At 38.7% G+C, this 24,612-nt stretch overlaps 1 long non-coding RNA gene across 1 annotated transcript in view; it reads left to right on the forward strand.

Moving 5' to 3' along the window:
* Positions 1-24,612, forward strand: part of LOC148048069 (uncharacterized) — a 111,003-nt gene that overhangs the window by 46,953 nt on the left and 39,438 nt on the right. The gene's annotated exons all lie outside the window — the stretch shown is intronic.

The raw sequence follows: 24,612 nt of genomic DNA on the forward strand, positions 1-24,612 counted from the left end.
TCATTCCCAGCATTTGTGTCACCATAATAATCACAATTCTTCCTTGTTCAGCTCCCACTGTCAGAACTATGTGACCAATGAAACAATTGGAACTATAGATGGCCAGTAGAGAAGCACATAGGAGCCACTGCAAGACAGCCCACAAGCAGTAGTTTTCACCTAAGTTCTAAGAAATATGAAAGAAAGAAAAGCTACTATTGTGGGAGGACATGTGGCTTTTAAGACCTGTTCTTAGGAAACTTGTGAGCTGGTTTCTTCTTTTTAAGTTGTCTCTATGATTCTGTGTGTGTGTGTGTGTGTGTGTGTGTGTGTGTGTGTGTGTGTGTGTGTGTGTGCTTTGTTTCCCCAAAAATAAGACAGGGTCCTATTTTCTTTTGACCCCTGAAATAAGTACTTGTCCTTATTTTCGGGGAGGTCTTATTATTTTTGAGGTGCAGGAGGGAGCAAGCATGGTCACCTCATGGCTGCTGCTGTGTTGCATTATTTTTGGGGAGGGCTTATTTTCAGGGAAACAGGGTACGTATCTGTATATCAGAGATTGGTTGCTGCCAGTTCAGCCTGGATCGGCTGAACTGGCAGTAGCAGTGGCGGGAGGCTCCGCCCACCCACCCGGATGCTTCTGCGTATGCACAGACGTGCGTGCACACCTGTACGGGAGTGCACCCAAACTGGTAGTAAAAATTAGCAACCCACCTTTAATGTGTGTGTGTATATGCATATATTCCAGAGAGTTCAGTAACACAGTGTCCATAACCAAATTCAGAAACTATCACAAAGCATTACTTTAAGAAGAAATTACAACTCTGCTACTCACACTGATTTGAAAATTAAACAAAATTAGATGCTGACTTCGACTACCCAACTTTGGAACAAGGAGGAAAATAATTTTCATTGATTCTTTCTTTCACCTACAACATTCTCTGCCACCAGTGCTCATCTGGAGAGCCACTCCTATGATCAGGGATAAATGGCCAATTTTAATTCACTGCAGGAAGCTTCCCTAAATAAAATTTCCATTGTTTCATTTAACTGATTGTTCTTTAAATGTTCTTTTCTTGGATTTGTGATTCAGGTAATTTGCTGGTGCTGAATAATGTTTAATCTTTTAGTAAGCTTTAGAAATGACTACCGCTTATTTTAATTAAAGAATCTAACTGGTTTATTTAGCTTTTCCTAATTGATCTATAACAGTGTCTTACTTTTTTGTATGGAAACATAGCGATAGTGCTTACACTTATATACCACTTGCCCTCTCTAAGCAATTTACAGAGTCAGCATATTACCCCCAACAATCTGGGACATAATATGTTTATTGTATAAAGGATAACTCTCAAAATAGACGCATTTCCATCATAAGGTATATTCTGTAAATAAGAGGTTTATTTCTGGCTATATGAGTAAATGACATTTGCTGTTAATGACTGATCAGTGTAACTGTTGCTATCTGTACTGGAAAGGTAATAGGTCATTTACATTTTCCAAAGCATTCATTCCACAGCATTTTACAGCTTGACAGTATTATTGTTCAAGGAGTCATCAGATATTAAGAAATGTGACCTGTCTAGATTGACAGGTTGTTTGGTTGCAGATGTTTCATTAGTCAACTAGGTAACATCATCAGTGCTTGTGTATATAGGACTTGCTTCCTATTTATATACAGTAAGTTGCCTAGCCAGCATTGATTAGAATATTGTATTTTCCTTGATTGTTTGTCTGGATAATCTCTGCTTGGTAACTGATTTGTCTGAATGCTGAGCTTCTAGGATTTCCCTAGCAACAATACAGAATACCAGAAAAGGAAACAGGCCACCCCTGCAACATCTTCCAACAAAATGGGCAGCACACAACTTTATCAGAAAGTGCCTGACCACACAACCCACTATAGCACAACTAATAGGAGCTATGAAAAAGGTAACATTGCCATACATTTAAAACATCTTAGAAATTACCAATAGATTATACAACCACAAAGCCTCATTTTAGCACATAATCCAACTAAAATCCTACAAAACATATGAAGTAAATCAGAAGATCTAATAGCCCAAGAAATAAAAACAGGAGTCATGTACCACATACAATATAAGAATTTTAACAACTATTGTGTAGGACAGACAGGCAGAAGAAGAGCAGAGCACATCAATGCACATCAACTAGCAATCAAAAGACACAATGAAAACTACTTAATCTCATAACACATGGATAAACCCACTATAATTTCAACTGGGAAACTCTGAGTATCCTAAACAAAAAATGCTATAGACTAACTGGAAGCTTGACATTCAGAGAAATCAACAATCAACAGACATAGAGAAATTCCACATTTACACACCATTCAAAAGATACAATAAACAGCTAAGAAGGAAACAGACCACAATAATTCTCTCCAACAACTAACACCCAGAAAAGCAGGGTCTAATACAAGACTGGTTATTATGCTTGTATGTATATGTATTTTAACACGGTGGGATCTCTGAACTTGGCAACTTTAAGACTGGCTGAGGAATTCTGGGAGTTGAAGTCCACAAGTCTTAAAGTCACCAGGTTTGAAGACTCTTGGTCTAATGAAAGGGCATAGTAAGCTGCTGTCTGTGCTGATTGCCCTGCAAGAATGTTGACAAAGTATCTCAGAGTAGACAGTATTGTCTTAAAGCAGCTTAAAGTTAAACCAGCATGAATACAGATCAGGAGCAGTCGAGAGACTGCTGTGTGCAATATAACCTGAATTTGAAAATGGAAAGATGATTTTCTTCTCCCTCCCAAAAGCAAAAGACCCTTTGAATCCCTACTTTCCATACTTATGGGCATATATGGGGCATCCACCTAATGAACAGAAGAAACAGAAAAAATAGTAATTTTCATTTGCTAAGACTATCACCCTCCATATTTCTCTCCCAATTATCTTCTATACTGACTGCAGTCAAACTAAGTATATTCTGACAATTTCTGCTAGAAACTACACAAATTGCAAACAAAGGCAACTGGCAATTTATTAAAAAATCATCTTACCAGGACTATAAAATAATGAGGTTTACTGCTTGCTATCATGAAGCCACAAGCCAACTATGAGTCTTGCATTGATTATTTAAATTGCACTGGCAAGCTCTTAATGTCAGACTTTATAGAACATAAATTACTATTACCAGTACATTACAGGTAAAAATTTTATTACTATTACTGGTAAATTATTATTACCAGTAATAAAGGATAACCACCAAGCATGCTCGGCAAGATACAATAATTCCCAGGTGAAAAGATTAAGAGAATGAAATGAACATGACCATATATTTTTATATATAAACTTTATTCAAGCACATGTGTTAATAACTGTCTCTCCCTCCAGAGTTATTTTATTAAGGGAGCAAGTTCATCAAGTAATGGAATCTATGCAAGGACTTTTTATCATGTCAGCATGTGCAACTCTACTTTTTTACATATATACCATTGAAACGCAATATATAACTCAATATACTCCATGGGTAATGCCGATGTATAATTCTGAGTTGAAGAGAAGACGTATGCAGATATTCAGAAAACATAGTAGATAGTCAGGACTAAAATTAGCATAGTTAACTCCCTAGAAAATAGAAGCTCTGGAAAAAAATGGAATCACTAGACCATAATATTAAAATAAAGGCTAAATAGCAGAAAAGCAGATATTATAAAAGGCTGCTATATCTCAACAAAATGTATCGTTAGTAATAGATAATTTTAACTTAACATTGCAGGTAATCCTTGTTTAGTGACTACAAATGGCAACTCAGTTCTTAACCAAAGCAGTCACTAAATGAAACTGCAACTGTATTTATGATCTTACTTTAGCTTTCCTTTGCTTTACCAATCTGTAAAGGTCCTAAATGCAAGGATTGGTCACAAAGTTACCCCTGCCTCCTATTTCTAAATGTAGTAAATGGGAATTTTAATTCACATTTAGACACCATGAGTACTGGCATTTTGACCATCCCAGGGAAATAATGGGATTTTCCAAAAAGTCTCTTATGAATGCTGCTCCATTTTAGCATTCTGCAAATTACCTTTAATTGTTCCATATGTGTATGGATCTAATTACACAAAAATCTCCCCTGAATGACTGATAACAGAAAAGGATGTGTATAACTGAAAAATAGAAGTGATTTCCAAATTACAATTTAGGAGGGTGTCATATTTCTCCACCTGCACCACTGTGAAATATTAAACGCTTTTTTTGAATATGAAATTGAAGACATTAATATGAAAGTAGAGGAGTACAACTTCATATTCCCCATGGAATCTAGTGTTGCAAATAGTCTAATTTCTTTGGGAAAGTTCATATATTGAAACTAAACTAAAATTATAAAGGGAAGGAATTAAACATTGACTATAAACAAGCTAAACTTGTCAGAATCACCTGGGATATAATCTGACCATGTATCATGGGTGAAACAGCTTTACAGGATGGATTTCCAAACCAAAAATGCCCTAATCATGGCATGCTATCTTGTAGTATTACTTTTTGAATTCTGCCCTATTAATACTCTGAGTATATTATATGTTAAGATCAAAAAGTTATAAACCCAGGATGCAGAATCTATTCTAGCAAGAAGAGGAAGTAAAAGAGCAAAATTTGAAAGGGGTAAGGATGGATTGTAGTGGAAATGCCACAATCCTTGTGCATTTTGAAAAGCACAGGAATGATGGGGAACCATTGCATCTGCCATACTTAGATCTTTGGACAGATGTGGTCTTCACCACCAAAGCCTTTTGTGACCTTCAGACCTGCTGTATGATTTATACATATACAACTTACCTTTTTCAGTTATGTAATAACCATGATATAACTTGGGAATTTAGGAACTATCATCTCCTATACAATATTTGCCGCTTACTACTTGCATTTATAACCTTAACTCTGAAGGAATGTACTTCATAATAGATGAGTATATGGCTGGGAGATCATATCATGAGTATATAAGTGCCCTGTAATGCTTCCTTCAACACAGACCTGAACTACAGAAGTTGAATTGTGATTGCCAAGTGATCTCTCTGTTGCCATTCTCCAAGAGTTATGGAGTTTAGAGTATTTGAATCCATAAGAGCATTAGATTGTCAATAGGTTGGGGACCAGTAGTGAAATACATAGACAATGTTGGTATTTTTCCACATTTTCTTATCTTGATCTCTAGTCAAACCAACAGTTAATGAAAGGAGTGGCTGTACGGAGGTTTCTGATTGGCCAATATTAGACCAGCTGTCTAAACATCAGGATCTGACTTCATAGTTCAATTAATTAGGAGATTTTATTGAATCTTTATGTCTAAACATCAGGATCTGACTTCATAGTTCAATTAATTAGGAGATTTTATTGAATCTTTATCAGAGGCATGAGTAAAATGGGGAAGGAACCTGAGTAATTTTCCATTAAACTTAATCCTGCTCGTGTTTTCCTCTCCTGAACCAACTCTGATTTATGGATCTAGTACCTTTGAAAGATCACAGGACTGAATGTTCATAACAAGCAATTACTGCTTAATTCAGAAGATGTTTTCTTCAGTAATTGGGTAAATTATACTCACGGAACCATACAAATGGCTGAGAAATACACTGAACTCTATGTGTGCAAACTATTACATTTAGAATTCAACATCCAACTAAATCTGTGCCCCTTTTTAATGCTCCTTTGTTGTATTTTCACATTATTCCCACATGAATTACTTACCTCCTACCCATCCAGCTATAAAATCATCCAACTGAAAGCTGCCCGTTTTACCATATCTTAAGCAGTCCTGTTCAGTTTTAGTCTTGGGTGATGTGGGTACATTCATCTCCTTCAGCACCGGGCAAGCAACAGAAGAGAGTCTCAATGTGCCTCTTTTAAATGTTTTTTTTTTATCCTATTATGACTGCAGAGCAGTGGTTTCTTTGACAACTTTCAACAGGCTCAGAACTCAAATAACTCGATTCCAGTCTCTGTTGCTCTTCCCTGCAAAAGTGCCTTCAAAGCACAAAGTGACCTCATAGTCACAAAGCTTAAAGGGACAGTACAATAGGAACCACAGGTTCCAGAAGTCACTCTAGCATGTTACTAATTAAAGGCAAATAGGTAATCTATTGTCAATGTAGAAAATAATGAACTCTTTATGTCTTGTATATTTGGTTTTGTAACCAAACCAGACCAAACCAAACCAAACCAAACCAAAATTGTATATGTGGAAGCTAAATTGTTCAGAGTGAAAACATCCAAGTGACTACAGCATTTCAGAAGAATGGTGATGAAAAAATATTATAACCTGAAAGTTTTATGATACTCCTCCCTAGGTTGAATTTACAATGGAACTGCATTCATCCAGTGATGGAACAGTATCTGCTATTGAAAAAGAGTGAGCCTGCATTCTTTAAAACTGTCCTGTTGAATTGAGGCTCCTTTAAAGCAGATTTTGAGAATCACCAAGAACCTGAAAGGATAGGAGAAAAAGGATGACAGAAGATGTAACTGAAACATTGAGAAGATGTGATATTTTAATAGTATTTTCATAGGAATTGAAGTATTGACAAATTGGATCAAATAATAATGGATTCATTTGTTTTCTTAGCTCTCCATGGTACTCTCAGGAGTTTTCTCTAATATCAAAATTTAAATGTTTCTGTAATGCCAAAGTTCAAAAAAAAAGAATAATCTTTCCGTCCTCTTTCCATAGACTGTCACAGGAAAAACGATGCTGGTGTCATTCTGATTTTTGTAGATTATAGCCTACTCTATTTGTAGAGTACATATAACTTTTTTGGCAACTGAATAGCTTTTCCCAGACTTTCATTGGTGCTGAATCAAACCCTTGTCTATGTCATATTTCTTGATTGTTGGTTCCTTTACTGTTGGTAGCTGATCGTCAAAGGCAGAAGATACCCACCACTTCAGTATCTTCATTGTCAAAAGTTATACCTAGATTACCATCATATATGACATACTTCATTATAAAACTGGGGTCTGAACTTTGCTCTATCCTCCCCCTTTCACCAAGTTTACAGTCTTACGGGTTGTTAACTTGTAAACTCAAGATTTGTGTTTCCTTGCTGTTGGTGCTGTTGATTTTTATACATATAAACTGGTTTGAATCAAATCCTTTAATGAAAATCAAAGTGAAAAAAGTTAATCATGCTTTAAGTCTTGTTACATTTTAATGTCACACTGAGTTTAATGACATTGGTATCCAGCTCACTAACTTTAATGCAAGATATTCTTCCATGCTTCTGAGTTGGAGTTCTGTTATAAAGGAAGTTTATTTTAAACTGATAGGCAAATATGATATATATGTATCAGAAATATATATATTAATGCCAGTGAGCTTTTTAATTATTATCCCCATATTTTAATTTTTATAAATGTATAGAATTTAGGATACTTTTAAATTACAGCTACTAGAGTTCTATGTGAGATTTAATACTGATAGTCCTCAAGTTAAGACCATTTGTTTAAGCAACCATTCAAAGGAATGACCATTCATTTAGACTGCTGAAAAAAGTGACTTATGACTGGTTCTCACAGTCATGTGATCACAATTCAGATCCTTGGCAATCAGCTAGAACTTAAACAATCCTGCGGTGACATGATCACCATTGCTGACCATTTTAGCTGGTTTCAGACAAGCAAAGTCAATGGGGAAGCTGGCAAGGAAGGTTGTAAGTCACAGTCATGTGTCTCACTTAATCCCCGTAGCTATTTTCTTAATGCACCAGAAAATTGGATATATTCATGTAATATCATACCTACTGATCAAACCACTTAACAATATTTCCAATCTCAATTGTGGTTGTAAATCAAGGACTACCCATAGCTTCTTTTGTCTTAAATCCGCAATTTCCAGATGTTTTAGCTATATTGGTTATATGTTTAATATATTTTTTTCAGCTCCTTAATATATGAATTGTAGCCAGACTGAGGTGAAACAACATTAAATTGTTTTGTAACACATAGAAGCTTGTACATCACTTACACATGCCTGGTCTCTGGAACTCAGCTGTCCCTTTTCTTCTGTTTTACATTCACCCATTACTTTAAATACTAACACTTCTAGAACTACTCAGATAGGCATTCACATTATATAGCTTCATGGAGAAGAGAATTTTCCTTTTTATTCCTGTATTTAGCTCCCTCTTTTTGTTCCAAGATATGACCAAGAGTTATAATTGTAAAATGTTTATGCAAATGTCATGTATGCATGTTCTACACTCCTCTGTTTCTCAGTCACAATTACTTTGAATAGATTCAAATGCAGGACCATTGTTCATCTCCATAGGGTTATCCTGCATGATTAATTTGATTTGGGATCAGGTTACTAACAGCACTTCAATTGTTATCAGATTTGTTCCTGTGTACCTTCCACTATTGTTACTATTTATGCTAAATTTTTGTTCACATCAGAATTGATCCTTAATACAGAAAGAGAATATGAAATACATGAATAGCACAGAAAGTACATAGATAGAAATATTTGAAGACAGATTCCTAAAGAACTAAACCACTGGATGTTCTACGAGTAATTATAACTGTTGTCTGAATGCTGAGAATTGGAAAAGCAATCTCAAAATTTTGAAATATAAACTGTGTGTGTGTGTGTGTGTGTGTGTTTGTGTACACACACACTCCTGCACAGGGTCTAAAACAGCACAATTAGCATTGTCGATGTATGTCTATCTATAATTACACTCTTTGACTTATGACTGCAATTGAGCTCGGAATTACACTTGTAAGACATACCAGTCATTAAGCAGGCTACTTGTGTCCTGTGCCCAACTTTATGCCCTTTTTGCATGTTTCTTTTACCAAATACTGTGACCATTAACCAAATCCAACTCGACCAATGCACACTTTTTTTTTTTACTGGAAACTTGAAATAAATGCCAATTTCCAGCTAAAAAATTGTAGATTGAGGTCATATGACTACTGGATACTGCAAATGACTGTAAATCAGGGCTGGTTGCCAAGCATCCAAAATACGATAATGTGACTGCAGGAGGGAGGGGTTGGTCCTCAGAATTTTGAAATTGTATTGTAAGTAGCTCTGGTGATATTTGTCACAATTTCAGAAGGTCACTAAGTCATAATGCTCATAAATCAAGGAATGTACACACGCACACATATACTCATATATACCCATACATACTATACTATACTATACTATACTATACTATACTATACTATACTATACTATACTATACTATACTATACTATACTATACTATACTATACTATATATACATACATACATACATACATACATACATACATACATACATACATACATAGTCATAGTCATAGTCATAGTCATTCCAGATAGAGGCTAAAAATGTGATATAACAAAAAAAAAATGAGATATAACAACCTGTTCTAAATTTGTACTAAAAAATGAGATACAACAATCTGCATAATTGTCACAAAAGACAAAATTCCTATCTTCTTGGAGAGAAAGTACATCTCTCTTTTCCAATCTAAACATTTGGTATCTCATCAGAGGTGGGTTCCTACCAGTTCGCACCTATTCGGTAGAACCGGTTCGTCAAATCTACCGAACCGGTTAGAAGAGGTTCCACCAGTGGACCCAGAAAGCAGGCCACACCTACAGAAGAGGTTCCAACCACCACTGTATCTCACTGTGGAGTATGTGCATTCAGGATCCAGAGAGTTCTAAAACAATACTGTACTTTGAATGAAAGAGGGAACTGCTTCATGGACTTTACAGTAAGCAACCAACCTATCAGAACTATCATTCTTCATGGTTATTCTTTACCATTCTATCATGGAATCTGACACTAAGTTGCAAAGGGAGGGGTTCTTTCCCAAGGAGCTAAGAGACAAATTGGACTTGGAAAAGGGCCTTGAGGGATTCTTCCTAAACCTTCACAGGATATAGCTGATAGTTATGCAACTATATACTTTAGTCTGGCAAGGTTCTGTTTCTGTGCAAGTAGCAGTAAACAAACTATTCAATCAATTCATCATGTTATTCACAGTTCCTTGTGCCCAACAGATACAGATTCTGTGACACATTAACAGGGATAATGAATTTCATAGCATGATCATCTCCATCATATACTTTTTCCCAAAGGTAACCTATTTCAGTCGGAAAGAATGATTAAACTAGAGATAATTCTTCTTTGCATAGGAAAGCCTTACCTGTGAGTAATTTAACATAATTGCATAAACATGATTTTAACAATGATATTGAAACATCTACAGAAATAAAATACTTTTCAACCAAGATACAAAAACAGACTATACAAAGTTAAAACAGTCTAGCAGTTATGTTTTAGCTATTTTATTTTCGATAAAAACAAGTAGTTAAAAATATAAGTTTTTTTAAAAATTGCAGCCACCTCCTAACACCTTGTTATTGCTAATGCTTTCAAACTGTTTCCACTGTTCCCAGAGATTTCTAATTGCCATGCCCTAAATCTTTTGTGATGTCTAACTCCAGGCAGAATATCATAAATAATATTGTTTATGAGTTTATCAAGTTAATGATTTGATAACCATCTGGATCAGGCCTTATGGCACATATAGTTTTTTTTTAACCAATAGTAGTAGTATTCCCTTATTGTTCTTCAGTTGTATTTTGTAAGTGACTCAGTCGGTAGACTTACTAGCCTAGATATAAAAAGACTTTCTATTATAGGCCTGTGCCATCTTTAAATTTGATTCTAAAAAGATTCTACAGTACAAGTAGGAATGCAAACGTAACACCCATCTTCATTCTTTAAAGCAAATTCATATGGTTACTCTCTGCACCTTATATCAGATGTAGGACTGGAAATAGCTGTTTTAAAGCCATGGATACAAGTTCTATAATAGAACTCAATTTGCTTTCAAGTACCCATCTGTCCTCAAAGATGAAACACTACATGACCATATTATGTTATGATAAACAGCAGCCACTCTGGTTTATACACCTCCTGTGGGATGATACAGGTAGTCCTGGGATTCTGATCGCAATTGGAACTAGGTTCATGTTTATAAAGTGTGATGTCATGTAACCATATCATTTAGTGATGGCAACCCTGGTTGCCACCATAATCACAAGATGTGTGGGTTGCTAACCAGGAATTAAAAGGAGTCCTAGGTAAGGAATAGGGATGTGGAATGCTGCTATAGAGGGGCATGGGGAAGTGTTGTTGGGAGACTGGGGGAGACCTTAGAAGGGCTGGTGCAGGCCATGTATGAGTAGAGTGAGGCTGGGAGGGCTTGGGAGGCCTGGAACAGGCCATATATCAGCAATGAAAGACTGGGGCATAAATAACACAGTAGGGCATGAGTACAGGAAGGCCGGGGAGGCTGGGTAGTAACTGGAGGTGATATCAACATTGCACCCATTCTTCATTCCATGCCTGACTAAATGTGTAAATTGCAAAAATAAGTGTAGAATAGGGGTGTCAAACTTGGCAGTCCGCGGGCCGGATGCATCACACACAGGCCATGCCCACTCCAGCTCTACGAATGGGAAAAATGTCACAAAACATCACATGATGGCAATGTGATACGGCGAATTTGACACCCATGGTGTAGGAGAAGAGCAGGCAAAGCTGGAGGGTAGAGTTAAATGCATCATCAGTTTAGAATTTTTACATTGCCAAAAGCTCATCCATCTCTGATTGAATTCATTGACTCTCATATAGTGTCAATTTAGTGCTGATTGTAATTGACTAGAATTTTGTGAATAGACTTCAATAGATCATTTATGCTGCAATCTTATGAATGGTCCTGATGCTTTGTTCCTAACATTGAATTATATACATCATCATCATCATCATCATCATCATCATCATCATCATCATCATCATCATCATCATCTTTATTCATTAAACATGAAACTCCATCAATTGAACATTCAAAAATGCATCACAAATACCATTGACTGATGCTAATGGTTGATACGGATTGCTGCCAGTGTTCTAGGTATCAACCAAGTACCTTCTTAAAATATACAATGTTCCGAGTAGCACAGTTTTTTGCAGTTCTGCTGGTGTAATTGCAAGTAGTTGCAATTTGTTGATGTATCTTATAAAATTTTTGGACACGGTACCAAGTGCCGCAATGACAATGCCAGGTTGCGGTATTTTGTGATTTTTTCCAGTTCTTTTTCTTCTACTCTCCTGGTAACACGATGTCAATATATTGTACGTTTCGGCCCTCTACAACCATGATATCTGGCATGTTGTGTTCCAAATGACGATATGTCTATATTCGAAAGTCCCACAACATCTTCACCTTCTCATTTTTGGTAACTTTTTCCACTTTGTGCTCCCATGACTTTTTGGATACAGGTAAGTCGTATTTTTTACACAATGACCAGTGGATTAATTTAGCAACTTGGTCATGTCTAACTTTGTAATCAGTTTGTGCAATTTTGCTGCATTCCCATGTTAAATGTGAAACAGTTTCAACTTCGTTGTTGCAGAGTCAGCTGGTTGGAATGTCAGTGGATTTTTGTATCTTCACTTTCATGGCATTAGTTTGTAGTATTTCTTCTTGAGCAACAAGTACTAAACCTTCAGTTTCTTTCTCGATGGTTCCCATCTTAAGCCATGTCCAAACAACTTCAAATCATCCAAGTACACCAAGTGCGAAATTTTCAGTCCTTTCTTTGCAAGTTCGTATCCATAGTTCATCTTCTTCAAAATGATTGTCAGTGGTAGCATTGAGAGTATAAAAAGTAGGGGTGAAAGGGAATCGGCCTCACTGTTCCCTCTAAGGTGCGCGCGTGCGCGGCCGCGCACATGGCAAGAAACCCCCGCGCAGAGGTTTCTAACTGCCACGCAGAGGTTTCTTTCAAAGCAAACATGGGGAAGTCCTTTGCGGGTGGCTAGAACTGGCCGCCCACAAAGGACCTCCCCAAACTTGTTTCAGCGGCAGCTCTCAGCCTACGGCGGCAGCGTCACGCAGGCTGTGGAAGGAGCGGGAGGAGGAGGGAACCAAAGAGAGGCTTTTGCCGAGTCTGCGCCCCACAGCCAGGACCGTCCTTGCGCCTCAAGCCGCGTTTCTTCCTGCAAAGCCCTTCTGGCGTCAAGCGGAACTCTCGGGTTGCCCGAAGGGCTTTGCAGGAAGAAACGCGGCTTGAGGTGCAAGGACAGTCCTGGCTGTGGGGCGCAGACCCGGTAAAAGCCTCTCTTTGGTTCCCTCCTCCTCCTCCTCCTCCTCCTCCTCCTTCCACAGCCTGTGTGACGCTGCCGCCGTAGGCTGAGAGCTGCCGCTGCCGCTGCTGCACAACTGAGGGAGGGAGAGCGAAAGCAGAGGTAGCCTCAAATTTAATTTAAATTCTTTAAAAGAATTTTTGGATTTCTCCTCACCAAACCTTTAAGACTGAAAGTTTTTCCTAACATGAACTTGAGCTAATATACTTAATATGAGAAAGGTGCAGCAATTAACACTGCTTTTTAAAAAGAACAATATTTCTCAATTGTTTATCTGTATGAAGTCTGCCTATCTTAAGTTCCTACTATACAAAAGGTATTACCTTCTAAGGCAACCTGTATACAATACATTAGTGGCCAATGTTACATTGCTCCTAATGACAAAATTAGAGCTGTGTTAAGCCTGTGAAAAAAATCCCAAATGAATAAAATCATTATTAAGACCCAATGAAAAAATTACAAAAATTATGCATAAACTTTCATGTTCCCCAAATTTCCAATCCAAAACTTAACCCAGATTCTTCAGACATAGATTTGTAATTCAGAGTCAGACTCGATTATTAGAATGAATGCATTAATCAGGGGTGAATAATGTTGGTGAAATCTCATCTAACCTTCCATAATAATAACATACATACACAAATAGCTGACAGCCACATCTCTGAAACACTATTAAATCTGAACTAAATGTTTATCTAGAACTCAAATAAATAGCTGCTTTTTGGTTTTATTTTTTTAAATATTTATCAGTCTCTCTTTTATTCCATACTTCTGGTTGAAAGACTATGTCATGCTAAACAAATGCATATTCTAGTGGCGGTGGGGGCTCGTTGGCATCTTCAGCAGCAGCCCTACCTCCTGTGAAAAAAACCGAAGATGGAGCAGATCCACGCAGATGACGTTGCTGCAACATGACTGGAGGAGGAATTCTGGGAGTTGAAGTCAGCAAGGCTTAAAGCTGTCAGGTTTGAAGACCCCTGGGGTTTTTTTCCCTAAAGGGTTAGGGGTGCAAGGGTCTTGTAACTTGACAGCTTTAAGACTTGCGTGCTTCAATGCCAGAGTTTCTGAGCCAACATTTTGGTTGCTAAGCAGGACCGTTGTTAAGTGATACTGATATTATATAACACTTTTAATTAAGCGGGTACTTTGAATAAACATAACTTTGAGTTTCAAATAACACTGATTTTGTTGTTGTCTTAGGTGACATCTGTGAAAAAAATTCAGGTGCTCAGGCATGAAAATGTGCCGCTCAAACACTATACTTTTCCGCTCACACTGAAAAAAAATTAGAGGGAACATTGATCGCCCTGGAAAATGCCTCGTTTAATTTCAACTTCACCCAGTACTTCTTCATTAGCTATAAGCTTAGTTTTCCAGAGGTTCATTGAAGTTTCCATGAATTTTTGTATGTTGCTGCTGATGCCAAAGATTTTCAGGCATTTCTTGATCCAGCTATGGGGAACTGAATCAAATGCTTTCTTATAGTCTATCCAAGCCATGAACAGATTGGTTCGTCTTTTCTTTGAAATCTTTAGGATTAGTTTGTCAATCAGCAGTTGGTCCTTTGTTCCCCTTGAATTTTTGCAGCATCCTTTCTGTTCTACAAGAAGCAAGTTATTTCTTTCCAAATATCTATAAATTTGGTTTGCAATGATATCAGTAAGGAGCTTGTATGTTGTTGGCAAACAGGTGATTGATCTATAGTTTCCAGGATCCTTTCCTTTTTCTTTATCTTTTTGGATCAAAAATGTCCTTCCAGTTGTCATCCATTCATCATTTTCAGGTGTTTTTAAGATCTGGTTCATTTGGGCTGCCAATCTTTTGTGCACACTTGTAAAGTGCCTTTAACCAGAAGCCATGTAACTCATCTGGTCCAGGTGCACTCCAGTTTTTCACTTTTCTTGACTGTCTTTGCACCATTTCTTTTGTTATTTTCACATCTTCCATTTTATGCACTTTAATAGAATCGTCAATCTGTTTGATCTATTTTGCATTTCTGTTGTGCTTCTTGTTGTTTTCCCACAAATTCTTCCAGAATTTCAGAGCTTTCTCTTTATCAGACTTTTCATTTGTTGTTACTCCATCTCCCCTTTCTAAGCTTTTATAAAACTGGTGCTGATTTGCTCTGAACTGTGAGTTTTCCTTGAATTGAGTTACTTGGTTTTCATATCTTTTAATCTTTTCAGCAACGGCAACAACCCTCTGCTTCAGCTCTTCAATTACTATCGCAATCTTTTTTTTCCTCCAAATTGTATCTTGCTTCCAGGCTGCTTTTGGCCTGCTTGTTCTTTAGCTGACCTTGCCTTAGGTTCTTCAAATTTCTCAAGTCTCCACAAAATTTTTTGATCTTCAATTCCAACTGAATTTTCCATTTAGGCTTCCTCTTTTTGCCTCTTTGATTCTTTTGTAGTTTCAAACCCAATTCTTTGGTGGTTATGAAGGCTGCTGCATACATCAGCTGGTTTGTTTCAGCTAATGTAGTGGTTTGAATGGTTTGCACAGCTTATTGACTTTTTTTATTACCTTTCTCAATTCTTTCCGGTTCACTTGGTTCAGCTTTGGCAAACGTGTTCTTTCAGCATCTTCCATTTGATGCTTTATTTTCTTAGCTAATTGAGCAATATCTGTTGGTGTTTGTTATTCAGTGCTTCCTTGTTCTTTATATTCATCCATTATTATTATTATTATTATTATTATTATTATTATTATTATTATTATTATTATCATTATCATTATCATTATCATTATCATTATCATTATCATTATCATTATCATTATCATTATCATTATTATTATTATTATACAATTGTATCACAGCGGCCAGTTGTTTCGCCGGATTTGGCATTGGTTACTAGTCGGGCCCCACCCAGGAGTCTAGGATGTCATAACGTATTTTCGTAATATGCATGCAGATCCAAGCAGTGCGGCTTTTTGCATTTGACTGATGGTGATTTTGTCAATTTTTAACTGTTTTGTTTATTGTTTATTATTAACATTTATAGGCCGCCCTTTTCCCTGAGGGGACTCAGGGCGGCTTACATAAAAATGGGGGAAGGGGGGATACAAATAACAGACACAAAATAATACATAAGATAAAAATAAAAGCAACATTCATTCATCATTCGGGTGGGGACAGCTTATCTTTATCCCCAGGCCTGGCGGGCTAGCCAGGTCTTAAGGGCTATGCGGAAGGTCTGGACGGTGGTGAGGGTACGAATCTCCACGGGGAGATCGTTCCAGAGGGTCGGAGCTACTACTGAAAAGGCTCTCCTCCGTGTGGTTGCCAGTCGACACTGACTGGCAGATGGTACTCGGAGGAGGCCTAATCTATGCGATCTAATTGGTCGCAGGGAGGTAATTGGCAGGAGGCGGTCTCTCAAGTACGCAGATCCACTACCATGGAGGGCTTTATGAGTGACAAGTAGCACCTTGAAGCGCACCCGGAGATCAACAGGTAGCCAGCGCAGCTCGCGGAGGATAGGTGTTATGTGGGCGAACCGAGGTGCGCCCACAATCACTCGCGCGGCCGCGTTCTGGACTAGCTGAAGTCGCCGGATGCTCTTCAAGGGCAGCCCCATGTAGAGCACATTGCAGTATTCCAGCCTAGAGGTCACAAGGGCCCGAGTGACTGTTGTGAGAGCCTCCCGATTCAGGTAGGGTCGCAACCAGCGTACCAGGCGAACCTGGGCAAATGCCCCCCTGGTCACAGCCGTCAGATGATGGTCGAAAGTCAGCTGTGGATCCAGGAGGACTCCCAAGTTGCAAACCCTCTCTGAGGGGTATAAAGTTTGACCCCCCAGCCTGAGTGATGGAACACTGATCGAATTATTGGGAGGGAAACACAACAGCCACTCGGTCTTCTCCGGGTTGAGCACAAGCTTGTTAGCCCTCATCCAGTCCATAACGGCCTCAAGACCCCGGCTCATCACGTCCACCGCTTCATTGAGTTGGCACGGGGCGGACAGATACAGCTGAGTATCGTCCGCGTATTGATGGTATTTTATCCCGTGCCTTCGAATGATCTCACCCAGCGGTTTCATGTAAATGTTAAATAGTAGGGGGGATAAGACCGAACCCTGCGGCACCCCATATGATAGGGGCCTAGGGGTCGATCTCTGCCCCCCACTAACACCAACTGCGACCTGTCCGAGAGGTAGGAGGAGAACCACTGCAAACAGTGCCTCCCACCCCCACCTCCCGCAGTCGTCGCAGAAGGATACCATGGTCGATGGTATCGAAAGCCGCCGAGAGGTCGAGGAGAACCAGAATAGAGGGATGGCCTCGGTCTCTGGCTCTCCAGAGATCATCGGTCAATGTGACCAAAGCGGTTTCTGTGCTGTAACCGGGTCTGAAGCCTGACTGGAAGGGGTCGAGATAGCTTGCTTCCTCCAAGGACCGTTGGAGCTGGAAGGCCACCACCTTCTCGACAACCTTCCCTACAAAAGGGAGGTTGGAGACTGGTCGATAGTTGTTAAGAACAGCTGGATCCAGAGATGGCTTCTTCAGGAGGGGTCTCACCACCGCCGCTTTAAGTGCGGTGGGGAAGTGCCCCTCCCGAAGAGAGGCGGCAACAACCGCCTGGATCCAGCCTCGTGTCACCTCACTGCTGTTGACAACCAGCCATGAGGGACACGGGTCCAGTACACAGGTGGAGGCACTCACAGCTCTCATGGCCTTGTCCACATCCCCAGGGGCAACATCCTGAAACTCAACCCAGGGGTGGTCTACCAGTTCATCCTCTTGTGCCTCGGCTGGAACTGCAGGGATGGAGTCCAAGTCCGACCGAAACCGAGCAATTTTGTCGGCTAAGAATTGGGCATAGTCCTCAGCTCTACCCTGCAAGGGTTCCCCCGTTTCCCTCCTGTTTAGGAGGGAGCGGGTTATCCTAAACAGGGTGGCTGGGCGGGACTCAGCGGACGCAACCAAGGTGGCAATGTGAGATCTTTTTGCTGCCCTAAGTGCCCTGATGTACTCCTTGGTGCTGGTTGTTAGGATTGCTCGATTCGACTCGGACTTATTGGACCTCCATAGGTGCTCTAGGCGTCTCCTCCGGCGCTTCATCTCCCGGAGCTCCTCGGTGAACCAGGGAGGTCTCCGGGATCCGCCGCCTCGGAGGGGCCGTAGTGGCGCAATCCGGTCGAGGGTCTTCAGTGCTGCCAAGTGCCAGGCAGCAACCAGAGTCTCCACCGGACTGTGGGCGAGAGTATCAGGAATAACCCCAAGCTCCGTCTGTTTTAAATGTAATTCCAGTGCTTTTGGAATAGCATCCAGTGTGCCAATTGCCACTGGAATTACCACTGCTGGTTTGTGCCATAATAGTTGAATTTCGATTTTTAAGTCCTGGTATTTTGCGATTTTTTTCATGTTCCTTCTCGGCGACTCTGCTATCACCTGGTATTGCAATGTCTATGATTGTGACATTATTTTTCTCAACCAGTGTGACGTCTGGTGTATTATCTGCCAGTATTTTGTCCGTTTGTATACATAATAAAACAAAATAATAATAATAATAATAATAATAATAATAATAACAACAACAACAACAACAATAACTCCGCCGTTGCCGGTCCCAAGCCCGGATGAGAAAGGAGGAAGGTTGGGGTCAGGTTGGCGTCTGGTCCCGTAAAAAAAACCCCGCCAACCCATACAATATGGTGAAAAAAACAAATAAGAATTCCATACCGCATCGGTCGTCGCGCGGATTAACAAGGGCCGCGGCGGATGTTGGGGTCCCTGGACATCCGTCGACAAGTGGGCTACAAGTGGACCAGCCAACAAAACGACAAAAATATAGTGCAGATGAAAACCGTGCCATGCACTGGCTGAACAAACTTGGTTATGGTTAACAACAGGTACATTAAAGAAAGAAACAGAGTCACTAATCCTGGCTGCGCAAGAACAAGCTATCCGCACAAATGCCATTAAGGCCAAAATAGAAAAATCCTCTGATGATGCCAAATGCAGACTTTGCAAAGAAGCTGATGAAACTGTTGATCACATACTCAGCTGCTGTAAAAAAATCGCGCAGACTGATTATAAATTGCGGCACAATTCAGTAGCACAAATGATCCATTGGAATTTGTGCAAAAATTATAATATTAAAACAGCAACAAACTGGTGGGAACATCAGCCTGAAAAAGTCACTGAAAATCAGATGGTCAAGATCTTGTGGGATTTCCGTATACAAACCGACAAAATACTGGCGCATAATACACCAGACATCACACTGGTTGAGAAAAATAAGGTCACAATCATAGACATCGCAATACCAGGTGATAGCAGGGTCGCCGAGAAGGAACATGAAAAAATCGCAAGATACCAGGACTTAAAAATCGAAATTCAACGACTATGGCACAAACCAGCAGTGGTAATTCCAGTGGTAATTGGCACACTGGGTGCTATTCCAAAAGCACTGGAATTACATTTAAAACAGTTAAAAATTGACAAAATCACCATCAGTCAAATGCAAAAAGCCGCACTGCTTGGATCTGCACGCATATTACGAAAATACGTTACGACGTCCTAGGCCCCTGGGTGGGGCCCGACTAGTAACCAATGCCAAATCCGGCGAAACAACTGGCCGCTGTGATACAATTGTATAATAATAATATTATTTACTTTCTTTATTAATAACAAAGCTGGTAGCTACATAGCAGGTCTCAGATTAATCTCAGGGGTTTATTGCTGTTAGGCTGAGGCATCTGAGAGCAAGGCTAACCCCACAAGAATATCTGACAGAATGAAAAGCCCCCAGATAATACTTTGAATAGGCTTAATTTATTACTTCATTGAATTAAAAGTTTCTCTGATGTCTCCCACTGACTGAGAAGGACTGTTGACAGAGCAACCTCAAGCTGAAAGAAAATGTTTACTAGTCTTAAATACTCCAAGACTGTAACACTAAATACACTTTCTGTGCACGTGCATCATTGAAGCTTGTGCTTTTTTTACCACCAATTATTACTAATAAATGATTAATGAACTCATTGTAGGGTTGAAACAGGCTGCTGGTTACAAAGAGGTAGACCTTTTTAACAAATTTAAAATAACTCACCCTGTTAAATAGATAATTAACATATGTATACATCCTGAAACAGGTGTATATTTTTTAGAATTGTGTTTAAAATTCTAATTACACTTGTCTGCATACAAATAATTAAGAATTCAAGTTCTCATTAAAAATATTTGTTGAGCTAGCACAGGCCACTAATCTCCAATCCTCCTTCTCAAAACAAGGAAAGGAGAAAGGGTTAGGTGTTAGGTTCCTACCTTTGTGTGAATCTATAACCTTAGTTTATGAACCATAAATGGTTCACCTCTAGAAAAAGAAATCATAGTGTGCAATGATGACAGATTAAAGGTCATCAGCTAATGTTTTGAATTTTCACTTTAGCCACATGCTCTGAATCCTCTGTGAATATTGACATGAATTACATATTATTTTTTTCTAAAAGGAAGAATGTTATCACACTGCCATCTGCTGTCAGCAAGATCAATTTATTTTGAGTTTATCCATGCCTTTCATAACAAATTAACAGTTGAAACGGAATCATAAACATGTGAAAAGCTTTTGCGATTAGATATCAGGGATTTAAAGAAACAATATTTGAATGTAACTTTGAGAAAATCAAATCTTCCAATTGCTATTAATCAGGGAAACCTGCACAGAGAGAGTTAAATTCTCTTAATGCTGCTAGTCCAGAATTTCTCATAATTGCTACAACGTTAATTTTTTCCTTTAAAGTTCTAATTAAATATAAATGGTTTAATAGAGATAAATATTTAACACCTTTGGTAACAAGATGGTACGTTTTCTAACATGGTATGAGAAACAAAGTAGGATTATCAAACTGGGATGCAAAAACGTAGATAGTCACTAGATGGAAACAAAGAGATAAAGAAAATTCTAACTCTTCGCTGTTTTTTTACAAATAATCTTGATTTTTGCAGGTTTGGTAGTTGATAGCTTTGGCACACAGGAACAATGCAATAATTAGTTACTACAAAATATTTCCGCACCAATGTAATATCAAGAACAAAATAATATGATGCTCATAAAAAGCCAGAATTCTTTAGGCAGCATTTCTTACCCACATTTTTCATATCTCCAAAATAAACCTTATTTGAGGTCCAAATCCAACGCCACCAACACCTCAGTATGTTAAGACCATCGGGCATGGGGGGGGGGGCAGGAAGGATTTCCGCTGACTCCTCTTTGTGTAGCATTCTACTCTTTGTCTAAGAGATTGCTTCTTTTTTCCAGGCTTACATGCACAGAGCAAATGCTTCTGATTTCTCCACTTCATAAGATATGGTTAGCAAGGTGCTAGGCTTTCCTTATCTCCTTTCAGATTGAATAAGCCGAGGTGGCGCAGTGGTTAAATGCAGCACTGCAGGCTACTTCAGCTGACTGCAGTTCTGCAATTCAGCTGTTCAAATCTCACTGGCTCAGGGTTGACTCAGCCTTCCATCCTTCCAAGGTGGGTAAAATGAGGACCCGGATTGTTGTTGGGGGCAATATGCTGACTCTGTAAACCGCTTAGAGAGGGCTGAAAGCTCTATGAAGCGGTATATAAGTCTAACTGCTATTGCTATTGCTATAATAAAACCTGCTTCATTATCTCTTGGTCAGGTCATATTCCTGCTTCCAGAAATGCTCACATTCCAGGGACACCTCAACTTTCCACAATCTCTTGGCTAGGGATTAATGCCCCTTAGACTTTCTGGGAGAATGAGGGAGGTTTTAACAGTTGAAATTCACACAGCTAACAATGGAAGGAAATCTCATGTGAAGAAATGGCAATTGCTATGCAAGAGCTCTAACCGAGATGATTTGGGATTCTGAAAGACCTTATTCTACTTCTTTGATCCTCTCAGTCTATGGCAATTGTAGCTTCTCAGTTAGCATTTTATGTTCTTCCAGCCACTGTTATCTTATGCGGAGACTATTGTGCTCATGGAAAACTAAAACAATAAAATCTACCTGCTGGAGAGCTTTGCTACAAAACTTGATCTGTGCTAGTTCCAGTTGGCCTAGGAGAGAATGGAGGTGGTGAGGGAAATAATAGCTTTCAAGATGAGATCGAGAGAAATACGTTCACAGAGCAGAGAATTAGTCATTGGGTTGTCTTTCAACATTAGTGTTTGTTTCTGGCAGAACAAAACAAGTAAGTGAAATTCAAATGTAAATGTAATTAAAATGTGGTGAATTAAATGCAGTAGGTAGTTACAGGTGTGATCTGCTATTAAAAGTTTTAACAACCAATTGAAACTTAACCACACAAAATGTTATTAGTCACCTTTATGCTGATAGAGTTCCTGGTTATTACTTTTATAGTCCTATATGGCACAGGGTCAGTTTATTTGTAGGACCACTTCTCCTTGAGAGTATCTACCATCGTACTGGGTTATAGAGTGAGCCCACTCCAGGTCCTCAATATAAGATTTTTGAATTCTAGCTGTTTTGGAACCTCCATTTTAACAATGCATTTATCTTCATTACTAACACCTTTTACTATAATGGAGCAGCTTTCCCAGAAGCTCTCAAGTCAGTTGGCAATTGGAAATTTGACAAAAATGGAAGAAGCAAGCCACCTGGATAGCAACTAGAGCCCCGATTCATCTATCAGAAATATTCCTGTCTTCCTGCTTAATGCAACAAGATTATTCACATCCCAAGCACATAGTTGCTACCTTCACAGTTAAAACACTAAAGAGTTTGTTTTGTTTCAAATTTTGGCAGCATTCCTTGTATAGATTCACACACTTGGATTAATATAGCCTTTTGTGCCTAGCAGAATTCAGAGTAAACTTTTCTTTCTAAGGAGAAACACAAAGATTACAAAGAGATGAAACATGAACATATTGCTTTAACAAGCAAAAGATTACATCATACTGCAATATGATCACACATCAAAGAAAAAGATCCTTTCCAAACAGTTGCAAAATTCCATTTATTGCATGTCGCCTAAATAGAATTGCAATTCAATAAAGAGTATTAGGTCCACTCCTTATGGGAGCTAGCTGTGATAATTCTAGTCAAAACACTAGTGTCAATGTTCATTTCCAACATGTCAATTAGCACTTATTAATTGTGACTGGAGCTCATAAATAGTAAATTTTGCCTCCCATCGTACTAAAAACAGCAGTTAATGCACTTCTTAAGTTAGAGAAACAACTGGGCTTTTATTAGCCATCCCACCCCTCAAACCTCCCCTACATAATACCGCCTTTCCGTTTACTTTGCTTTCCCCTTTTTTTCTAAATACAGCTGCAATAATTGGAGAATTGGCCCTATTTTTCTCATATTGCTGTCCTGAGGATAATTGCCTCTCATTATATTTCAAGAAGAGGAAAGTAGAACTGGTTACTTGAAGCGTACAGATAGTTCCTGGTCTCAGTGGCTTCTGGGAATATGAGGAAAATAATGGATGCCCCATGTAAAAAAATAGAAGACACATGTAAAAATGATGGGGAATCAACCATGCAGTTGTGGTTCGCATCATAATCTTTTATATTATTCTTTCTGCAAATGCCGCTGGCAGGATTGCTACAGTACTTGTGGCTAAAACAATGAGTGCATGTAATTAAAATACCCAGGACTTTAATTACTCAGAATGTTATAAACATTGCCCACAGTGCCTTGCCCTTTGTAAAAATGAAATAGCATTTAAAATACAACAGTATGATCAGAATGTAAAGAAAGGGTAAGTTTAATTCTTCCACGCTTCTGATAAAAAAAAAAACCAATCCAATCCATTGTGCTGTAGTTTTGGAAAACAAAGTTCCTATTGACCTAATGGTGCCAGGTGTAAATTGCTGTGTCCAGAATAAGTCCTTTTTAGGACCGTAATGTTTCCTGCATGCAGTGGTCCTGATTTAAAATAGCCATCTATTTAATATTTTCAGAACTCAAATGCAAATGTGATATGCAGCTAGATTCTCAGTGTCTCTTGGTAAAAACAAAAATGGAAGTGAATTAAAGTTTTTCTGGCAACATAGCTTAACATTCACAAATCTTGTTTTTAAATTGTTGATGCATTTCATTCAACTTTCGTGGGAGGTTTTGGAGAGTTAATTACAATTTTGTCCATGTTTATCTCTCAGGCATTCTTCTATCCGTTTTATTCTGTTGTTCGCTTTCTTCGCATGGGATTGTTTTAGTGCCAACATTTGGCATGATTGTACTCTGAGGTAATGGCTGAAGAAAGAGAAACTGGCTTGTTTTAAAGGAAAATGTTTCTGTTTACTCACAGACCCTGGCAAACAGTCATGAGGAAAAAGAATATCCTACAGAAAAATCACAAAACAATTAGAAAGGCCATTTAATTGCTGAGCAATTGTAATAGAGAAAGTAAATGCTACAATAAATAATGACGCCAGTGTTGTTTAAAAAACAAACAAACCACCACACACATATGCACACTTGGATAATGTATATTGATAGTAAAATTAATAG

Source organism: Thamnophis sirtalis, unplaced genomic scaffold, assembly GCF_051295495.1.
Source record: "Thamnophis sirtalis isolate CommonGarterSnake01/CBP01778 unplaced genomic scaffold, rThaSir2_p1.2 scaffold_3, whole genome shotgun sequence".
Classification (NCBI taxonomy): Eukaryota; Metazoa; Chordata; class Lepidosauria; order Squamata; family Natricidae; genus Thamnophis; species Thamnophis sirtalis.